Raw genomic sequence first — 13,481 nt, 5'->3', positions numbered from 1 at the left:
ATGGCTAATGTTTCAATGATCATGGCGAAAATCAATGGAGACAAGGGGCATCCCTGTCTTGTGCCCCTGAGGATCGAGAAGGGGTTCGAGAAATATCCCTGCATCTTTATTCGAGCCTCTGGAGTCGAGTAAAGTGCATGGATGATGTTCAAAAAAGAATGTCCAAAACCCCACTTTTCAAGAGTGGGGAACAGGAACGACCAGGAAACTGAGTCAAACGCCTTCATTAGATCCAGTGATAGGAGACAACCCTGTTGAGAAGGACCCCCGTCCCACTGGGACTGCATCAGTGAGATTATGTCCACGGCCCTCCTTATTTGATCTGGGCCTTGTCTCCCCGGGATAAAGCCCACTTGGTCAGCATGTATATAAAGGCTAATGAATTTAGAGAGACGATTCGCCAAGAGCTTAGTTAAGATTTTAAGATCGTTGTTGATCAAAGATATGGGTCTATAATTAGAAACGCAACTGGGGTCCTTCCCAGGTTTGGGAATAACCGTGACAAAAGCTGAATTTAGGGCTTTATCCAAGGGAGAGCCAGATCTGAGGTGATTAAAGAAGCGTGCTAGATATGGGGCAAGGGTTTGCGAGAAGTGTTTATAATAAGGCACCGAGAATCCGTCTGGCCCTGGTGCCGAAGTTGACTTAAGGTCCTTAATGACCCCTTCTATTTCTTCTGCAGAAATTGGAGCTTCCAAATCATCCCTGTGGTGATCCTTCAATGTGGGGATTTGAATAGACTGTAAGAAAGAATGAATGGCGTCGGAATGCGAGCCACTATCTGCCTTGCCATAGAGGGATAGATAAAAATCATGAAATGCATCCAAAATTTTAGGGGGATTCTGGGTTAGTGAACCATCCTTCATTCGGATTTTGGGAAGTGAAAACATTTTGGTTTTAGGGGTAAGACGTTTAGCCAGACGGGTACCAATACTATTATTATGTTGGTAATGGCGACCTCCCTCCCATCTGAGTTCTTTTTCAGCCACCGCAGTAAGTGCAAGATTTAAAGCGTTACGGGCTACTTCCATCCTATTTAACGAGAGTTGTGTTGGATTAGCTTTATGACTTCTGCTAAGGGAAGAAAATTCCCTTTCAAGATTGTGAATTTCTGTTTTACGAGCCTTGCGTAACCTAGAAGAAATTTGGATGAGGACTCCCCTTATGGTGGCCTTATGAGCTGCCCATAGCATTGAGGGGGAAATGTCTGCCACATCATTTAGACGGAAGTAGTCTTGGATATGTTGTTCTATTTCCGTAACATGTACAGGGTTGCTGAGAATGGAGGCATTTAAGCGCCAATGAAACTCTGAACGAGGGATCGAGCCTCCCTGAATGGAGAGCAGGACCATGGAATGGTCCGAGTAAGCAGAGTCCCTGATGTAAGACCGACTCACTAGTGGGATATGTTGTTGGAGGATAAAGAAATGATCAATTCTTGCAAAAGTTTGGTGAGGACTAGAGTAGTGAGTATAATCCCGAACCTTGGGATTAAGCTCCCTCCAGGCATCGATCAGACCATAGTGATATAATTGTCTGGCTACCTTAAGGCTCTGCTTAGTCGGACGAACCCTATCCCTTCCGTGGGGTCGTGATTTGTCCACCCCAGAGTCAAAAGCTAAATTAGAATCACCACCGAAAACAACTATTCCTTCCGTTAGTGGAGATAAGGTGCTAAGCATGGATTGGAAAAACTTTGCTTGCCCCTTGTTGGGAGCATAGTATGAAATAAGAGAGTAAATTTGATCATCGATAACAATTTTAAGAAGAAGAAATCTACCCTCTGGGTCTTTAAATTCGGAAATTAGAGAAAATTGTACCCTTCCGGAAAAGAAGAGGCCAACTCCCTTGGTTTTGTTGTCAGAATTAGCTAAGTAAAATTTGGGGAATTTTGCGTGAATGAAAGAGGGTTGATAAGATATCGGGAAATGTGTTTCTTGAAGAAAGAGGATATCAATTTTTAGGGAGTGACAACGCTGGAAAATCTTTTTACGTTTGATTGGTGAATTAAGACCTTGCACATTGTGGGAGGCTATTCGCAATATTGGTTTGTGGTGGGGAATGTTAGCCATGGAGCAGAAAGGTATAGAAGGTAGGGATACCCATATGACCTACCTTCTCGCTTGTTACCAGCTGCAGACTGCGAAACGCCGGGGACAACCACCATGCTTTCCTAGGAACCATAAGGGAAAGAGAGACCGCTTCAGGGGCTATTTCATGGAGAGAAAGAAGGAAAAAGAAGAAAATGAAACAGACAATAAAAAAAAAATAAACAGACACAATTTTCCCTGGTGGGGGATAATATCGGCTCCTCCCACCGAAGGAAGTTGTCATTTCTATCCTCACAACGGAGGAGACGTCCAGACTAGATGCAACAGGCCCCTCAGGGACTGTCCCACCCAGAAAGGAAAGAGTGCGCAGTAGGAACGTCCCAGCCCCCACAACACCCTTTGAAAAACAATCAGTACAAAATCAGCAAAAAAAACTGAACACCTGTAGCAAAGCATAACTAAAGACTGTGATGTATGACTTGGACACCACTGAGGCGTTGTAAAGGTTGGAAAACGATATAAAACAATAAACTGAAGGTCCAGCAACCAAAGAACCTAACAAGGTTCAGACTCCATAAAAAGAGAGGAAAAAACCACATGGAGTCCCATATAAAAAGAAAATTTTTGAGCCAAAAATAGGACTATGTCCTTATCAAGGAGGAAGACCGTCTTTCGCTTTCTTGTGTTTGGGGGAGATCCAGAGAGAGGTGAGAGGGCTGGAGGGTGGCGGGCGTTTGGCCATCCCAGAAGAGGCAGTCTGCATGGGGGACGGTGGATCCACCTGGAGGAGGCCTAGCTTGCGGAGCAGCAGTTCTCCTTCATGGAATGAGGTGAAGCGGTGAGGTTTTCCGTTAAAATCAAATTTCAAGCCGAATGGGAATAACCACCAGTACTTAATGTTCTTCTGAGTCAGGATCGTCAGCAATGGTTTGAGTGATCGCCTTTTTTGGATAGTAAAGGGAGAAATGTCAGCATATAATTGAATTTGGTGACCCAGAATTTGTAGTTGGGGTGATGACCGAGCTCTCTTCATCACCTCTTCCTTGACACTGTAGTAGTGCGGTTTAACCACTATATCGCGTGGGAGCCCATCTTGGCGAGTGGGGCCCAATGCTCTATGAGCGCGATCCAGCTCTAATCGGTGTGATCTGATATCAGGGATTAGGGTCTTAATGAGTGAATGAACAGCTTCTTGTACATCTGTTACCGATTCAGGGAGCCCCCTGATGCGGAAATTAAGTCTGCGGGATCTATTTTCCAAATCGTCGATTTTGGCGTAAGCCCCCTCAAGTTGATCGTGAAGTTCCTGGAAACGATCGGAATTCTGGTTCACTCGATCGATCGTGGCATCCATCTTAAGTTCAATACTTTCAATGCGGGAGCCTAGCATGTGGAGATCAGATTTAATATCAGAGGTAATTCTCGAAGCCGTTTGCGCTAGTCCCTTATCAAGTAGCTCTGCAAATTTGGAGAACATAGCAGCCATGTCCTGTGACTGAGGGGACTGGGATAGCTGAGGTATGAGCTGTGTTGCATTTAAAAAACCATCTGTATGTGGTGATCTGTGTTCCCCTTCAGAAGCTAGGATAGGAAAGTCTTCTAGTGTGTGCTGGATGAGCGATATTGTGGAGGCAGGGGACTGTGGACATCCCTGGGGCTGTTGTGGGAGGCCCCCTCCACATACCTCTGCATGAAGTTTGTCCCTCCAGGGAGAAGAGCCTGTCACTCCAGTGAGGGCCTCGTGAGGCGGCTGCTCCGCCGCCATCTTAGCTATTTCGGCCGCTCCGGGGAGGACAGCGAGACGGGTGTTCAGCCCTCTCCTCGCTTTCCCTTTAGGCATCCGCTAGTGCCCTGGTGTCGGTGGGAACCTCCGCCGTTCGTTTCGCCGCGTTATTCGGCGGCGTTCAGCTGCTGGGCGAGCGGAAGGGCTGGGACGTTGCGGAGCCCTGTGTTCAGGCGGCCATCACAGGGCGCCGCGCATGCGCACTCCCAGGTACGAAATTTAAAGGAATATTACACTTTTATTGTTTCACTTTAATCATTATTAAAATCACTGTTCCTGAAAAAACAGCCGTTTTTAAAACTTTTTTTTTGCATTGATCTATCCCCAGACACTTTTTAGGAAAGTAACTTGCATATTAGCCTTTAAAATTAGCAGTTTAGATTTCTCCCATAGACTTGTACAGGGTGTTCTGTGGCTTTTCGAATTTGCCGCAAACACCCCAAATTGTTCGCTGAACAGGCGAGTTCGGCTCGAACTCGAAGCTCATCCCTATTCCTGACAAGGGGGAACTGTGATGTAGAGGATGAACTGTGACATAAAAGGGGAGGAACTGTGACATGCGGGGGGCTTGCAAAGACTGATGTAAAAAGGGGAATGTGATCAAAATAAATGTGTGTCTAGGGGCGCTCTGATGTAAAGGATCTGAGTCCTTGGAGAAACATAAGTTTTTATGGAGCGGACCTCCGTTAATTTTAATTCAATACCTCTGATGTAAAACCTCCATACCAAAAGAAAAAGCTGAATTTTCTTAGTCAAGTCCATCTAAATCTGCTAGTCACTACCCTCTCCCCAGTCTGACAACGCTGCTGTACAAGGGTGTCTGCATTAATATTTTACCCAGAATGCAGACACATTAGGGTGTGTTACTAGCTGAATCAAAAGGTAAAATACAGCAAAAAAGACTCACAATTAAAACGAATGTACCCACCACATCTAAGAATTGTTAAACTGCAATATATATTTTGGTTTTGAGTTGAATACGACTTGTGTGCAGTCATGTTATTTGGTGAAAAAAAATATCAGGCTTGGATATATTGGTGCTGGTTTTGTGTAATAAAAAAAAAGTTTCTCTTTAACATAAGGGGTCACACAGCATAAAATAATGTGCCCAATCTTCCCTGCACATTAGGGTGAAAAACATCCAAGGAGGTTAACATCAACTAATACAGAAATGAAAGTATAGACAGCATGTCTGTCCCACCCCCACTTTTGTTGCCAGCAGTTTAGACATTGTGTGTTGAGTGTAGCACTAACCCCCGAAGGAGCTGCTGGTTTGATTGGGCTTACCTTTACCTTCTTCACCTCGATTTGTGTCTAGAGGTTCCCGTGGTATATGGCCACTTTAGAGACTGACGACAGATCCGCTTAAAGGGATTTCTCTTTGCAAAAAACATAGTTAACGAACAGTCTCTTAGTATAGGATCAGAGGGTTAGGAAGAAAGTTCAGGTACTCTTATGCCACGTACACACGACTGGAATTTTCGAGGGACTATTTCCGACGGACTTTCGGCAGAGTTCCAACAGACTTTCCGAATGAACGGACTTGGCCACACACAATCACACCAAAGTCCGACGGATTTGAACGTGATGACGTACAACTGAACTAGAATAAGGAAGTTCATAGCCAGTAGCCAATAGCTGCCCTAGCGTCAGTTTTTGTCTGTCGGACTAGCATACACACGAACAGATTTCTCAGTCCGGCGGAGTTCCGGTGGGAAAATTTAAAACATGTTCCATTTCTAAAGTCTGCCGGATTTTTGACAAGCAAAGGTCCGATGGAGCCCACACACGATCGAATTGTCCGAATGACTCGTTTTGTCGGACCTTTGCTGTCAAAAAGTCCGGTCGTGTGTACGCGGCATTAGTGTCAAAGTCAATAATAAAGAGCTCTCTCACTTTGACTAAATCCAGAGAATAGCCATTCACAGCTGGATGTTCACTCAAGTTGGATAGTCCCTCTCTCACAAGGCCTAGCAGCCAACAAGGTGCTTAAATCAGGAACAAGTCTCTGCCACAAACATTGTTGTAGAACATTTAGGAATAAGTCTCTGCCACAGGTGTTGTTGTAGAACATGTAGGAAACTAGAACTTGTAGAACACTTGTGTGATACCTGGATCTTTCAGCCGGTTTGGTGATACCCACGAGATTGGATTCACTTAGGTACTTCAGCCCTACCTGGCTCTTGCTAAGAAGCCAACCCATGTGTGGCCTTCTTCTGAAGAGTCCTCCCCTGGATAGCTATGAAGTCGCTGGGCCTCTCCACGACCGGAGACGGCACCTGACCACCTCAGAATCCTTTTTTTAGTTTCTTTGCCTCGGGCTAGCCAGCCCCAAGACATAAAGGTAGGTGGATCCGCACCCCAGGCCATAGCCTTCCTGGAGGCTGGTCAGGAGGACCAGGACCACTAAGTCAGAACATACTTCTGGACCGGAACCCCGAACCACGTGACATCCGCATCTCAAGTACCCTCTCCCAGAAAGCACAGCAAGAGTGACACTCCCACTGGATGGGCTCTGAGAGAAAGTAACCTTAAAGCACCCAACCAGACTGTGGTTCCATGCCTGCCAGAAGAGACAGTGCCCCCGGTAGGGATGAGCCGAACACCCCCCTGTTCGGTTCGCACCAGAACCTGCGAACAGACCTAAACTTCGTGTGAACTTTAGAACCCTATTAAAGTCTATGGGACTCGAACGTTCACAATCTAAAGTGCTAATTTTAAAGGGTAATATGCAGGTTACTGTCCTAAAAAGTGTTTGGGGACCCGGGTCTTGCCCCAGGGGACATGGATCAATGCAAAAAAAAGTTTTAAAAACGGCCGTTTTTTCAGGAGCAGTGATTTTAATAATGATTAAAGTGAAACAATAAAAGTGTAATATTCCTTTAAATTTCGTAGCTGGGGGGTATCTATAGTATGCCTGTGAAGGGGCGCATGTTTCTGGTGCTTAGAACTGTCCCTGCACAAAGTGTCATTTGTACAGGAAAAAAAAAGTCTTTTAAAATCACTTGCGGCTATTGTCGGGTCCCGTAATACAGAGAACACTCAATGAGTGTTCTCTGCATTAGCCGACAATTCATTCATTCATTGATAAAAAAAATAAAAAAAAATAAAAAGCGTGGGGGTTCCCCTAAATTCAATTACCAGGCCCTTCAGGTCTGACATGGATATTAAGGGGAACCCCGTGTCAAATTTAAAAAAAAAATTGACGTGGGGGTCCCCCTAAATATCCATAACCAGACCCTTCAGGTCTGATATGGATATTAAGGGGAACCCTGCATCAAATTAAAAAAAATTGACGTGGGGGTCCCCCTAAAAATCCATATCAGACCCTTTATCCGAGCATGCAACCTGGCAGGCCGCAGGAAAAGAGGGGGGGGCGAGAGAGCGGCCCCCCCTCCCTCCTGAACCGTACCAGGCCACATACCCTCAACATTGGGAGGATGCTTTGGGGGTCTGTGACCCCTCAAAGCACCTTGTCCCCATGTTGATGAGGACAAGGGCCTCATCCTCACAACCCTGGCCGTTGGTTGTGAGGGTCTGCGGGCGGGGGGCTTATCAGAATCTGGAAGCCCCCTTTAACAAGGGGACCCCCAGATCCCCGCCCCCCCCCCCTGTTTGAAATGGTAAGGGGGTACAAAAGTACCCCTACCATTTCACAAAGAAAGTGTCAAAATGGTTAAATAAGACAAACACACTTTTGAAAAATTCCTTTATTAAAAATAAAAAAAATAAAAAAAAGATTCCAGCGGTGCTAATCCACTCTTGCTATCCAGCGACGGTCTCCGGGGTCCAGCGATGGATGATCATATCCAGCGACGGGGGATCTCTCAGTCCAGCGCTGTCCATAGATCCTTCTTCTGTCTCCACTTCGGAGACACTGCAGAGATCCCAGCGCTGACGTTTCTTATATTAGGAGGGCGGGCCACCCGTCACCTGACCCCGCCCCTCTGACGCTGGAGAGGGAAGCCAGGGGTTCCCCAGTGACGTGTGGGTGACCCCGCCCCCTCTGATGTAACGCAGGTTTCCTTTACATCAGAGGGGGCGGGGTCACCCACACGTCACTGGGGAACCCCTGGCTTCCCTCTCCAGCATCAGAGGGGCGGGGTCAGGTGACGGGTGGCCCCGCCCTCCTAATATAAGAAACGTCAGCGCTGGGATCTCTGCAGTGTCTCCGGAGTGGAGACAGAAGAAGGATGTATGGACAGCGCTGGACTGAGAGATCCCCCGTCGCTGGATATGATCATCCATCGCTGGACCCCAGAGACCCGTCGCTGGATAGCAAGAGTGGATTAGCACCGCTGGAATCTTTTTTTTATTTTTTTTATTTTTAATAAAGGAATTTTTCAAAAGTGTGTTTGTCTTATTTAACCATTTTGACACTTTCTTTGTGAAATGGTAGGGGTACTTTTGTACCCCCTTACCATTTCAAACAGGGGGGGGCCGGGATCTGGGGGTCCCCTTGTTAAAGGGGGCTTCCAGATTCTGATAAGCCCCCCGCCCGCAGACCCTCACAACCAACGGCCAGGGTTGTGAGGATGAGGCCCTTGTCCTCATCAACATGGGGACAAGGTGCTTTGAGGGGTCACAGACCCCCAAAGCATCCTCCCAATGTTGAGGGTATGTGGCCTGGTACGGTTCAGGAGGGGGGGGGGGCGCTCTTGTCCCCCCCTCTTTTCCTGCGGCCTGCCAGGTTGCGTGCTTGGATAAAGGGTCTGATATGGATTTTTAGGGGGACCCCAACGTCAATTTTTTTTAAAATTTGATGCGGGGTTCCCCTTAATATCCATATCAGACCTGAAGGGTCTGGTTATGGATATTTAGGGGGACCCCCCACGTCAATTTTTTTTTTAAATTTGACACGGGGTTCCCCTTAATATCCATGTCAGACCTGAAGGGCCTGGTAATTGAATTTAGGGGAACCCCCACGCTTTTTTTTTTTTTTTTTTTATCAATGAATGAATGAATTGTCGGCTAATGCAGAGAACACTCATTGAGTGTTCTCTGTATTACGGGACCCGACAATAGCCGCAAGTGATTTTAAAATACTTTTTTTCCTGCACAAATGACACTTTGTGCAGGGACAGTTCTAAGCACCAGAAACATGCGCCCCTTCACAGGCATACTATAGATACCCCCCAGCTACGAAATTTAAAGGAATATTACACTTTTATTGTTTCACTTTAATCATTATTAAAATCACTGCTCCTGAAAAAACGGCCGTTTAAAAAAAAAAATTTTTTGCATTGATCCATGTCCCCTGGGGCAGGACCCGGGTCCCCAAACACTTTTTAGGACAGTAACCTGCATATTACCCTTTAAAATTAGCACTTTAGATTTCTCCCATAGACTTGTATAGGGTGTTTCGGCTTTTCGAATTTGCTGCGAACAGCCCAAATTGTTCACTGTTCGCTGAACAGGCGAACAGGCAATGTTCGAGTAGAACATGAGTTCGACTCGAACTCGAAGCTCATCCCTAGCCCCCGGTGACCAGGATGAACACCCTATAGTCCACTCAGACTGATGCTGAGGTTAAAATTGGGAATAATTATACCCAAACCAAATTGCAGTTCAGGTGTAGCCTTAAATTTCAAAAACATAGCACGTGCTTTTCAGGAGCCGGCGCTACAAGTTATTTTGAGGAGACAGGAAATTTACACTGTTATACAAGCTGTACACTCACTACTTAACACTGAAGAAATGACACTTTGCTAGAATGTAGTTACATGAAAAGATATGTAGCACTTACCCTCAAAGGAGCGGCTGAATTTTTCTTTACCGATTACCTCCACCAACTCGTACTTGTTGTCCTTGTCTAGGGGTACCCAGTAATTGTAGAGGCCGACACTTTTATTTCTTGTTTGTTCAACTGTTTTATGCAAAATAAAAATCCTAACTCAGTCTCTAAGTTGGGAATAGAGGGTATCGAGATAAAGTTTAACTCAGGTGCTGGGAACTGCTGACTTCAATAAAAGTCTCTCTCTGTACATAATCCAGGGAATAGCCACTCGCAACTGGACTCTTTAGCTGTTGGATAAATCCATAAAGATAATTCTAGCTTTGCAAAGTCTCTAAGCCCTTGTACACACGGTCGGAGATTCCGACGGAATGTTTCCTATCGGACCGTTTTGTCGGATATTCCGACTGTGTGTGGTCTGCATCGGACTGTTTCCGTCGGAATATCCGACGGACCAAGTTTTCCAACTTGCCAGTAAAATTTTCCGACAAAATGCTCCTATCGGACATACTCCGATCATGTGTAGCCTACTCCGACAGACAAAGTGCCACGCATGCTCAGATCAAATTCCTAGACCAAAGCTATTGGCTACTAGCCTGAAGGTAGTCCCATCGTAACGAATTAACGTCATCACGTTATGTACAATCGGATTTTCCGACAACTTAGTCTGACTGTGTGTATGCAACATCACTTCCGGACCTCTTCCGGAATTAATCCGTCGGAATTACTCCGACGGATTTGGTTGTCGGAATCTCCGACCGTGTGTACAAGGGCTTACACAGACTAAGTTGAAGAACTTAGTTGTAACCAGAAGGGTAGAAGTAGGAAATTTTCTTACTGTACCAGAATCTTTCAGCCAGTCAGGTGATACCGTAAGAAATGTGGATTCAATCAATGTCCATGGCAGCTCAGCTTCCAGGCTCTTACTGAGCAGCCAGCCTAGTGTGTAGCTCTCTTACTGAAGAGTCCTCCCCTGGTCGCATATAGAGTTGCTGGCCCTCTGCAAACCTGAGATGGCACCGGAACACCTTAGAATCCTCCTTCCAGTTACTGCACCTCAGACTAGCCAGTTCTGAGGCTCAGAAACGGATGGATCCACACCCCAGGCCATGAGGGCCCCTGGGGGCCAGTCAGGAGGACCAGGACCATGGAGTCAGCAATGACTTCTGGACCAGAACCCAGAACCACATGACTTCAGCACCTTAAGTACCCTCTCCCGGAATACACAGCAAAACAAACTCCCACTGATTGGCTCAGAGAGAGAGAGATTGGTACCTAATGCGTCCAACCAGGCTGCGTTCTAAGGCCTCTAACAGGTGCAAACCCCACCTATAATCAGGCAGAACCATAATACAGCCCAGCCAAACTGATGGCAAGCATAATTTAGCACGATTAACCCCAAAACTCAACTACAGTTTTTGGAAAAAAATAAAATTTACAAACATAGCGCGTACTCATTAGGAGTACCGGCGCTACAGATATAATAAAATATTTACAAAAACGTAAGGGGTGTTACTCACTTTTGTGAGATACTGTGTGTATTATATATATATATATATATATATATATATATATATATATATATATATATATATATATATATATATATATACACACACATATACATATATACATACATATACACACACACTCTATAGTTTTTTTTGTATAATTATATGTTAGAGTAAATGGTGGTCTAAGCATAAATGAACACACATTCAGATGCAGTCTGCCAAACAGTAGATTCACTGTACCAAAGTAATTTAGAATAGAGTTCTGTACCACTCAACCATAAATCTGTACCAGTCAACCTAAAAATCTGCAAAGTCAGCAATAACTGCAATGCAAATAATAATGCTATAACTAGTCTAGAGTGCACTCTTGCAGAATGGATATGGTGCAATTTGCACTGAGAGGTATCTCTTAGCATAAGCAATAGGTGTAGGTTTCTGTGCAGCAAATGTAAAGGGGCAGTATTTACTCCTAATTCTTCAGCCGGCCTGTGTTCGGGCCCAGTTTAAAATTTTTGCAAATCTGTTTATAGTTATACTTTGTCTTTTATTTTTATTTTCATCTCTGTTACAAATTAGCTGTATTTTTTTTTTTTTTTTTTATTTGTATTTGGGCGGAAGGACCAAACCGGCCACAACATGTACAAAATCCAAACATTCACAGTGCAATATAATGTAGCGACATTCTAAATACATGACATAGTACAACTGCAACACAGGTATCTCCTGATAGTAACATGTAACATCATGCCGTGTAGGTTCGGCCAGGTCTCTCCCCCCCCTTTTTCTTTTTTCCTGTAAGTTGTAGAAGGATGTAAGAAAGCCCAGGAACTCCAACAGAGCCCTGAGGTGCCAAGGAAGGCAAAGCTAGATAGAAAAACAGTGAATAGAAGAGGAAGTAGGAAGGGAGAGGTAAGTAAAGGTCAGGCGGGGGCAGGAGGAAGGAGATGGGGGGCGGGGCATGGGAGGGGGGTGGTACCCACGAGCATGGGTGTCCAGAATACACAGATTAGGTAAACATTCGAACGAATGGTCACGATATCATCCACTTCACGGTGGGTGATCTAGGGGCATCCGTAGGGCTTGCCCCTCGTGTGAGAATTTAAATATATTCCAAAGCTGCCATGTCTTAGTATATAACTCCTGTCTGTGTTGGCTCGTCAGGACAAGGTCTTCCATCTTATTAACGTCTTCGACTTTCCTGACCCAAGTATTAAAAGTAGGCGGGAGCGGGGATTTCCAGGCAAGGGGAATGCATGCCTTCGCCGCATCTACCAAATGTCTGATCAAAGACTTCTTATACAAGCGTGTGGGTATGTCGTTAACATGAAGCAGGAAAAACGCTGGATCATCCGGGATAACATAATCAGTGAATCCCTGCACGATCCGACGGACGCCCTCCCAAAAACATCTAAGTCTAGGGCAGGACCAAAAAATATGCAACAGAGTCCCCGTCCCCTCCCGGCAGCGCCAGCATTCATCCGACACCGCCGGGAAAAATTTACGCAAAACTACCGGGGTCCTATACCATCTCGTGAGGAGTTTGAAATTCGTCTCCTGCACCTTAGTGCAGATTGATGATTTGTGCGTAAACAGCACAATTTTCTGCTTCTGTAGATCTGTGAATGTGCAATTCAGTTCCCTTTCCCATTTAATGAGACTTGGGAGCTGATAGCCTTCCGGCGGAACATTAAGTATCGTATATGTTAAGGACAGAGTATGAGCCACCAACCCCGTTCCGGAGCATAGATCTTCTATGGGTGTGGGAGAAGAAGACGCGGCCCTAGGCGGTGTTAGGGTGTCTAAAAAGTGTCCCAGTTGTGCTGTTCTCAAAAAGTCCAGGCGGTAAGAGCCAGTTGGGTCTGTCAGTTCTGCAGTCGTTCTCCAACGTCCTGCTACACTAAAATGTGAGCCCAGGTAACACCCCCAATCCCTCAGGGTTCGGAATGCTGCATCAGATGTGCCCGGGGGGAAACGTGGGTCGTCTAAAATCGGGCGGAGGGGCGAGTTATCGGAAGACAGGGGGACCCGGGAGGCCAGACGCGTGCAGACTACCACAGTATTGCCTATGAGCGGGTGGCGCTTGAGGGCCAGCGGCACATCATTGTAGCACCATGGAATGACATTCAGGAGTATCCCGCTCTGGGCTTGTTCCACCTGCGTCCACTGCTTCACCTTCCCATGACGACACCAGTTAATTAGTCTAACCAGCTGTTCTGCTTTGTAGTACGTGTGCACGTCCGGCATCGCCAGACCCCCAGATCGCTTGGGTAGGGACAAAATCCTCCCCTGTAACCTAGACCTTTTCCCCGCCCACAGAAAGTTCAGAAATACTGACCGGATTTGTGCGAAGTAGGATAGAGGGATGTGGATTGGGAGGGCTTGAAGGAGGTAGAGAAATT

This window comes from Lithobates pipiens, unplaced genomic scaffold (genome assembly GCF_037356315.1).
Source record: "Lithobates pipiens isolate NorthernLeopardFrog02 unplaced genomic scaffold, aLitPip1_a1.2 Scaffold_27, whole genome shotgun sequence".
NCBI lineage: Eukaryota > Metazoa > Chordata > Amphibia > Anura > Ranidae > Lithobates > Lithobates pipiens.
The sequence above is the reverse complement of the archived record's forward strand: the minus strand, read 5'-3'. Positions refer to the sequence as shown.